Source organism: Salvia splendens, chromosome 5 (assembly GCF_004379255.2).
Source record: "Salvia splendens isolate huo1 chromosome 5, SspV2, whole genome shotgun sequence".
Taxonomy (NCBI): Eukaryota; Viridiplantae; Streptophyta; class Magnoliopsida; order Lamiales; family Lamiaceae; genus Salvia; species Salvia splendens.
In genome coordinates this window covers 19361953-19371424 of record NC_056036.1, presented here as the reverse complement: position 1 = coordinate 19371424, position 9472 = coordinate 19361953, and the positions used below count along the sequence as shown (strand labels likewise).

At 39.3% G+C, this 9472-nt stretch overlaps 1 long non-coding RNA gene across 1 annotated transcript; it reads right to left on the bottom strand.

The window, feature by feature from the left end:
* Positions 1 to 5405: 5405 nt before the first annotated feature.
* LOC121802388 lies at positions 5406 to 6575 on the bottom strand. Its single transcript, XR_006050772.1, has 2 exons — positions 5994 to 6575; positions 5406 to 5630 (listed from the first exon to the last, which is right to left on the bottom strand). It is a non-coding gene; the product is annotated as an uncharacterized LOC121802388 (long non-coding RNA).
* Between the last annotated feature and the right edge of the window lie 2897 nt (positions 6576 to 9472).

The following is a 9472-nucleotide window of genomic DNA, read 5'->3' as shown; positions in this document are numbered from 1 at the left end:
AGATTGTACGTTTGCATGGAGTGCCAAAGACCATTGTATCCGACCGCGATACGAAGTTCACATTGAAATTTTGGATGAGTTTGCAACGGGAATTGGGCACACAATTGAACTCCAGCACTGCTTATCACCCGCAATCGGACGGGCAGTCAGAGAGGACGATTCAAACACTTGAGGATATGCTGCGAGCCGTTGTCTTAGATCGAAGGGAAAGTTGGGAAACTGTTCTACCGTTGGTTGTATTCGCCTACAACAATAGCTATCAAGCGACGATCGATATGGCTCCGTATGAAGCTTTGTATGGCAGGAAGTGTCTATCCCCACTCTATTGGGATGAAGTTGGCGAGAGGAAGATGTTAGGACCCGATGCTATAAGGGAAATGACCGAAATTGTACATCAAATCCGCGTAAGGATCAAAGAAGCTCAAGCTAGGCAGAAGTCGTATGCTGACGTGCGTCGAACATAAATCAAATTCGATGTTGGTGACAAAGTATTCTTGAAAGTATCCCTGACGAAAGGAGTTGTGAGGTTTGGAGTAAAGGGCAAGCTGAAACCACGTTTTGTAGGACCGTACGAGATTATTGATGAAGTAGGCCTTGAATCGTACCGCTTGGCGTTACCTCCTAGTTTTGGGAACGTGCACAACGTGTTCCATGTGTCGCAGTTGCGCAAGTACGTGTTCGACCCCAAGCACGTGATTCATCAAGAAGAAGTGATATCAACCCCCGACATGAGCTACGAGGAAAGACCCGAGGCAATCCTAGATCGGAAGGTGCAAGAGTTGCGAAACAAGTCGATAGCGTCCGTGAAGGTGTTGTGGAAGCACCATGGTCCCGAGGAAGCCACGTGGGAGTTAGAAGATAAAATGAAAGAAAACTTTCCCGAGTTAATTATGTGAGACGATCAAATTTCGGGACGAAATTTCTGTTTAGAGGGGAAGGATGTAACATCCCAAATTTTGTGACTTTTATTTAAGATATGTCGATTGGAAATTTCATTTATGAAATTTAAATTGTTGTTATGTGATTGAATTTGATTATGTGGAATAAATCGTCATGGGGAAATTGGAATGAAGTGCTAGTTATATTTAATGTGGGGAATCAATTTAAATAAAGATCATGCATCTTGTTCTAGCCAAATAAAGTGGCTATTGTCGGCCCCTCCAATTATTGGAAATTTTCTTGGATTTAATTAATTGTTTTGCGATATTCATCCAAATTAAATCCAAATCAAATTATCTCTAAATTGTGCTACATGAAACTCGAACTCTAACCTATTATTTTTGTGAGTTTCGGATATCCTCTACTTGAATTAAGAGGATGAATTAGTTTCTTTGATAAAATTGGTACCTTGTTGATTCCTTCATTTATTTTAAATCCAATTAAATCTTGCCACATTTTATTCCCTCACCCCAATTAAATTAAGAGTTGCATTATTTCATTGTGGCTAATTAAGCCCATTTTCGGCCCCCTATTTGTAGAGGAGAATATATTTATTTCCTATTTTGTGGAATTCCCTTTATTCAATACCAAATTAATACCTAAGCCAAATTAATTGGGGATGTGAATATTTTCCTTCTATTGTGTCTCCATCCCACACTTTTTTTAGCTTAATTTCCTTGGGGGAAATCTATTTTATTGCTGCCTATTTTATGAGAGTCTTTTCCTATAAAGAAATTACCAAATTTAAATCCTATTCTATTTAATTGAGGATTTGAATAATTTCCTTGTCCACACCATCAAGATTTTCGCCCCTTCCCTCATTATTTCCTACTTGGAGATTTAATTTACTTTGTTCCCTTGTTTATGGAATATTCATTGACTTATTTCCTAAATTGTGAATCTATTTCTCTCCAAGTAAATACCAAATAAATTCCTTATTGAATTTATTAACCTAATTTTCAAAATTTTGCCTTCTTTTTAATTGTGGGATTATATTTATTGGCCTCTAATTTATTCCTCCATAATTAATTAATTAATTAATTAATGGGATTAAACCTATGACTATATAATCACCTAAACTAAACCCTAGCCCCCATTCTCCCTCATAATTTTCGTGCCTCACCTCTCCTCCCTCTCTTCAATCTCTCCAAAATTTCTTTCATCCTTGTTCTTGCATCCATTGAAGTTTTATTTTCAAGAGTTCCCGACGAATCGCATCAATCTTTGCTTCTACCGTTTGGTTTTCGATTCAAGAAGGTATAACTAAATCTTTTCCTCATCTTCTCCATTGAAACCTTATTCTTGATTCATTCATGCATATAGTGAGTGTAGGAATCACAGATCGCAAAATTAATCGGTGGGAATTTGTGTTTGTATGAGAAAAACTGTGAATATGCGATTGTGAATGAATATGTGTAAAGTTTGAATGATTCATTGGTGAATGATGTGTGGTTATATGAGAACATGATTGTGAGAACCTTTTGAAGCATGTTTGTGTGTGGGAAGCATGAAAAATTTTGTTTGGTTGAATGAGGAAGAAACCCTAATTTCGAAATTTTGAGACCTAAAAACTGTGGTGTTCGGACAGTGGATTCTGACGTGTGTTTGACTGAGCAAAGGATCTTATTTTGGTTCGAATTTTTAACTGAGTACACTTTAAGGTGTTTTCTGTGTGGTGTGTAAATTTCAGCCCCTTTTGATGAAAGATGAATTTTTAATAAATTGTTTAAGTCGACTGCGCAATTCTGCCACAAACTTGTATTCTCGCCCAGAAGGTTTCGTTTTCTATTTGACCGACTAAATTGCCTCATTTTGATGTGAATTTTGAACTGGATGAAATTCGAAGTGTGTTCTGTGTTTTTTGAAAATTTTAGCCTCATTGGGCATCGGATGAATATTTAGTGAATTTTTCAAATGAACTGCGCAGTGCTGCCATAATTTTTATGTTCCAACCCGAGAGTTGTATTAATGTTTTGACTGACCAATCGACATGATTTGAGTGAGAAATTTTAACTGGATGAACTTGAATGTGTCTACTGTGTTTTGACCAAATTTTATCTTCATATGAGGTCGGATGGATTTTTGGTGATTTTTACAAACAAACCGCGCAGTTCTGCCAGATTTGTTGTTATGTGGAAATATCACTTGTTGCCAAGTTTTAATGAATTATATGATGCATGTACGATTTGGGAAGATATTCTGTGACGTGATTATGTGTGACACGTTGAGAAATATTATGGCATGTTGTTCCTTAGGTTGATGAATGTTGGGATGGGTAATTTAAGGGAATGATAAAAGGAACGATAGGACATGCATGGTAATGTGAATTTATGGAAGACTGATTTGTGTTGTGATGATTGGCAAGGGTTATTGTGTGTACGTGAGCACAAGGAACGAGGGTTTCCTTAAGTGGATATTGAATTGATTAAACCAACGAGGTGGGCTTTCTTTTCAAACCTCTTTATTTTCCGAAAATATTACGTGGTGTTATAAGGGTGGTTTAACTGTTATGTCATGCCATGTTTTTGTTTGTGAGATTGTTGTCTGATGCCTAGTTCGTCTGAGCTTGCTCCGTTAGGCTATATGGTTGTGTTGTGAAATGAATTCGGGTTTGAGTAGGGCCGCAAACCCTATCAGGCTGTGTACACTGGTGGGATCGTGAGCTGTCCTTGCTAGTCGGCCGGTCTCGTGGGCGAATAGTGTGGCCACACTTTCGTCGCACTGTGATATGATGATTGTGATTGATGGAATGATGTGAAAAGTGGGGAGATAAATTGTCTGGCCAGACTTGAAATGTTTTTGTGTTCTCGATGATATTTCTTTACTACGTATAAAACTCGAGATCACTGGTATGGATGACATAACTGTATAAATGTTTTCGGCATGAGCCCATTGAGTACAACAAGTACTCAGCCCTGCATATGTTTTTCCCTATGTGCAGGTTGAGCGGGATGTTGCGGTGGATGTTGAGTTGGCCTAGGAACTTTGGATGCGTTGTGTCTTCATACATAGACGTCATCCTTGACTCTCTTTAAACCTTATTTCCGCTGCTATATTTTTTAACTATGCCTCAAGACTTTATTCTGTTTTGTACTGTGTTTGAGCATGTTTGATTGTGTTAGGCGTTAATCTGATGTTTACCCTGTTACTCTGAAATGGTTTTTCGTGAACTAAACCAAATGTTTTCTTTTGGAAGTTAATTGGATTTTAATATTTATTTTCTCCGCTGCTTCTTTTGAAAAATCCTTTGCCATAAGTCGTTGCTAATTAATAATTAATTTATAACATTAAGTTTCTTTAAACTAAAAATTTGTTGTCTAAACTTTTAATGAACTAAAATATTATTCCTTTAAGCTAATGAAGTTTTCATATAAAATGTTATTCTTAAATGTTGTTTTTAATGTTATCCCGTGGTCACGATCGCCTCGTTTGTAGTACCCCTAGTTTGGGTGGTCGTGACAACATGGCAGCAAACGAGAAAGAGACAGAGGGAGAGAAATATCACTGGCTGACGTCGATTAATGGCTTGGGTTTCTACCGTGGCTGACAAAATTCTTGTGATTCGCTCCGATGTTGGTTCGAATGTGGGATGGGTTTCTCCCATGGTTTTTACGATTCGATGAATATGGTTCTAAAATCTGAACGAGAGTTTCTTTGTTTTTTTTTCTTGTCGATGAAAAATTTGGGCACATATGTTCTTGTGTGTTAGCCTTCAACATTTGTTCATATGGTTAAACTGATATTTCTCCTTGATTCTTTGAGACACCTATTTTTCTTCTTCAATTTCTTGTTGATGAAAGATATGGCAGAGATGATTTTGTTGTATTTCAAATTTTCTCTTTGGTTTTTTGCATTCAAATGGTTCAAATGATTATTCTCTTTGATTCTCTAAAGTAGTGATGGTATTGTGTTGTGGTTGATATGAACATATTTGATTTTCCAAACAAACTGCTCTTCAAATGATTCTGATTTTGGATTCACAATGGGTTTTGCTTTGCTTCTTTAGGCATTTTTCTTTCTTTCATATAGGGTTAATTACACATACTACACAATTTAAAAGAAGGGCAATTATGTCAATCCATGTATTATCTAATACATGAGTTTAGATAATATCTAGCCTACCAAACAACGTAAAAACTGTTTCAGGCCATATATTAACACAAAGCCCATATTACATATCTTAGTTCACATATCTTTGTATATCCCACCTTTCTTATCAAACAGACTCTTATTGTAGGACAGAGGTAGTATTTAGGTACTCCCTCTGTCCCACAATAAGAGTCACACTTTGCCATTTTAGTTTGTCCCACAATAAGAGTCTCACTTCAGATGTACCATAAAAGGTAAGTATGTCCCACATTCCACTAACTCGCTTGTAACGCCCGTACTTTTATAGTACTTGGAATAACACCAAGTTACTACGAGACAAATAAATATTTGTCTAAACGAAAGAAAACGAACAAAAATAAATATAAGAACTTGGGCCGACCCAAATAAATATAAATCAAAGTCCAATGTTTTATTTTACAATTTGGCTTTGGGGCTATTAAATTAAAAGAGATATCTTTGGGCCCAATTCATTCCTAGAATTTGTTGGTGCAAGTCCAAAATTCTTCTTTCTTCCCCAGCGCCGGTTCCTTCCTCTAAGGAGACCCTCCATCTTTCAACTCTTCCACCTCCCTCATTCAATCCTACAACCAAAGGACACACCATTTAAACATATCAATCCCTTCACTTCTCTCCTCACAATACACACTTTGCAACAAGAACAAAGAGAGAGAGAGGGGGAGAGAGCCGAGAGGGAGAGAGAGCCAAGAGAGGGAGAGGGAGAGGTAGAAGAAGTTGCTACCATTTTTTTTCACCGAGGTATAATCTCTACCCATTTCCAAAGCACGAATTTTTTTTAGCTTTTTGCTCACAACATATTATCATCCATCACTCCCCACATAATTCAATCAACAAGTATCACCAATCAAACAACGCAATCAATAACGAACCGAACACCGGAATTTAACCCCGCTGAGTTTAATCGGGAAATGCGAAAGAAACATAACCTTGTAAAAGCCTTGTCTTTCGGGATAAATCGAGGTCGGTTGGGGAGTTGTTCGAGGCTGTTCGGGTTAGCGGTGGGGACGTTCCTGGGCTGTCCGACCATCGACGGCTCGCTGCTGATGTCGACGGTGGCTGGGCGCTGCTGACGTCGACGGTGGCTGGCGAAGAAGGCTGGAGCGGCAGAGGAGCTCGACGGCAGCGGCGGTGTCGGGCGACGGAAGGGCGTAACCTCTGCAATGCACCGGCAGCAGCAGTGGATCGGCGGCTGGAACCCCTCACCGCGCCGGCGGCTCCGACGAAAAGAGAGGAGGCGACGAGAATGAAAAAAAAGGGGGTAGAAGAAATGAGAGAGAGAGAAGAAGCTAAAGAGATAGGGAGAAAGAGGGAGAGACGTGGAGGATGGGAGTATAGTTGGGCTCTTTTTTTTCTTTTTGGGCCTTGTTAATGGATTAAGGAGAAACAAGGATTTGAGATATATATATATTAATTTGGGCTAATTCTTTGGGCTCCACTAAAAATTTAATTGGAGGTATAAGGTGAGGAAAATAATTAAAGCCTTGGGCGGCCGCCGAATAATCGAAAATGCACGAAAACTGAAAAAAAAAATGAGATAAAAGACGAGTGCATGCATTCTAAATGTTTTCTTTCTTAAGATTTATGTGTACTTTAATTTTCTCAAAAGGTTGTTCGCATGCTCGTTAAAGTCGGATCGAGAAGTTGTTAAGGAAACTACTAAGTTTTTGAGGTGGGCTTTATTACTTAAATTCTTTTATTTGCAATGATGTGTATATGGTGAGATAAGGGTGGTTTAAATGTTATGCCATGCCGTATTTTATGTTTTGAATTGTCTATCTGATTGTCTACTATGATAATGTCCTACTAGACTTTGACGTTTAACGAATTCGGGTCTGACTAGGGAGATAGTCCCTACTCAGACTAGTGCACTGATGGGGATCGTGAGCCGTCCTTTGTGGTCGGCCGGTCCAGTGATCAAGTTTGTGGCCACATTCTCGTTTCACATGATGGTTCATATATGGTACATGATGGAGGATGATGATGATGGGCTGTGCAGCCATGTTTTACGATGGAAATGATTTTAGGGTTTCTCGACTTTTTTTTTTTAAAGTAAAACCCGAGTTTCACTCAACGGTGGCTTGACATAACTTTATTGATGAAATGTATTTTGGGCATGAGTTCACTGAGTGCATCAAGTACTCAGCCCCTGCATATGTTTTCCCTATGTGCAGGTTGAGCGTAGACTGGAGACGGAGGATGTTGAGCATTGGACCAAGACCATATTCAATAAACGTTCCAGTTGCTATTGTGTCTTCATACATAGTAGTAGCTAACTCTCAAATGCTTCCGCTACGTCAAGTTTTAGAACTCTTATGTTATCTTTATTCTGTTGGACTATTTTTCCTACGAACTTTGTTGCTTCGTTATTTCAGACTATAATTTGGTAATAAAGTTCATCTTTTGATCTACATATCGTACCCCTTGATTGTTTCCCCTTTCTTCCCCGCTTCTTTATTCCCCCATTAGTCGTGACCCACCGTACTTTCTATCCTTAGGAAGTGCGGTAGTGACAGAATGGTATCAGAGCAACTTTTCCTTCCGCTCTGGACCGAGAGTCTTTTATTCAATCTAGTCTAGACTCGTTTCGCTCGACTAAAAGAGTATTCATTGAAGGCTCAACATTCCGTCTCGCCGCGCTCAACGAAAGAGAAGGTAAAATATTTTGAAATGAGAAATGTTTAAGCAATTGATGTTGGACGTGATGATGAATGGAGTATGATTGAGATGTAGACTTCAAAGGCCCTTAGGTGTCGGCTAGTTATATACGCGCGGACTATACATTCTTTTAAGGCAACATATTTGTCGACGGAACGAATGAGGCTTAGAAAAGAGCGAATTCCAAGAGGAAATGAGTTTGAATCCCGACTTGAGTTATGAGGAGAAGTCCGAAGCTATTCTAGACAGGAAAGTGCAAGAATTGAGAAATAAATCAATTGCATCTGTGGAAGTGCTTTGGAAACATCATGGTTATGAGGAAGCTACATGGGAACTCGAGGATAAAATGAAAGAGAAGTACTCGGAGTTGTTCGTTAGAGATGAGCAACTTTCGGGACGAAATTTCTATTAAGGTGGATAGAATGTAACGCCCGTACTTTTATAGAAGACAGTAGAGTGACAAATGTTGAAATAGAAGGCAGTAGAGTGACAAATGTTGCGACGGTGGAATGACAAAAGGATATCAGGGATATTGGGAGTGCGATCGGAGAAATCAAGGGCAGAATGGGCACGATAACATCTGCCGTACTGGGACTGAAGGAATCGCTAGAGATACATACAGAGAAGATGACTGAGGCCCTTGCCCTCATGATGCAGATGGTTACCTCAGTCGAGCAGAGGAATTCGCAGGCTCAGCTGTTTATTCCTCCTGGGTCCAGTGGAGAGATCACAGCCTCAGCCCAGGAAAACCTTCCAGTAAGCAAGCGCCAGTTAATCCTACTGCTACCCCATCTAAGAAGAGGAAGGACATGACCACCAAGCCCGCAACAACCATGTCAGTGAAGAAAACCATACCAAAGCCAGCAGTGAATGAAGAAGATGAACCTATACCATCGGTTCCTATGAAAGTGAAGACCGCCCGCCCGAAGCAAGTGTCCCAGAATCCTGGCTCCCTTGGGAGCCAGAAATAGAATTAAACCCCCCAGTGACCAAGTAATTTTACATTTGAGTTTTTATTTTTCTTTTCTTTTGTTGAGTGTCTATGTCTGCATGCTTTCTATGTTTTAAGCATGTTTGTTGTGTCTGTGTATATGTGTTTTGTGTGCTTCTCCCACTTAGCTCAATCTTCGGTGTAAGCGTGAGAAGTTTATGTTAATATGGCATGTGTTGGTATTTGTTGTTTTCTGTGTATGTCTTCTCCCACTTAGTCCATTGCTTGACCTAAGTGTGAGAAGATCGTCCTGTATATATGCTCTGTTCGTTTTATTGTTTTGTGTCCTCTCCCACTTAGCCCAATTCCCGGTCTAAGTGTGAGAAGATTATGTTACATGTGTTCAAGTTGGTCTCTATTGTTCGTGTGTTCACCAACTGCCTTGTTTCCACTTCATCGGGACTGTTTGGGGGCAGCATGAGTGAAGTGGGAGGGAGAGAGCAGTTAGTGCAATTAGTGTCGAGCATGTAAATATTTTGCCAGGTCTAGGAATCAGTAGAGGGTTAGGATCTGTGTTTATGCATAACTGGTAAAATAAAAAGCAAGAACCCTTTAGGGAGAGTGATTGATGAGAGAATACATGTTAATTTGTGAAACTCTTTTCCTTAATAAATCGAAGTCAGTTTGGATGAGGTAAGAACGATAGAAAAGCTTTAATTTAAACCAACTGTGAAGCCCTCTTAAAGGTGAGTTAAAAGCCTATGAGTAGAACACTTTCTACTTAATAAAAAAACAGAGAGGCTGCCATTGATGCTTAGA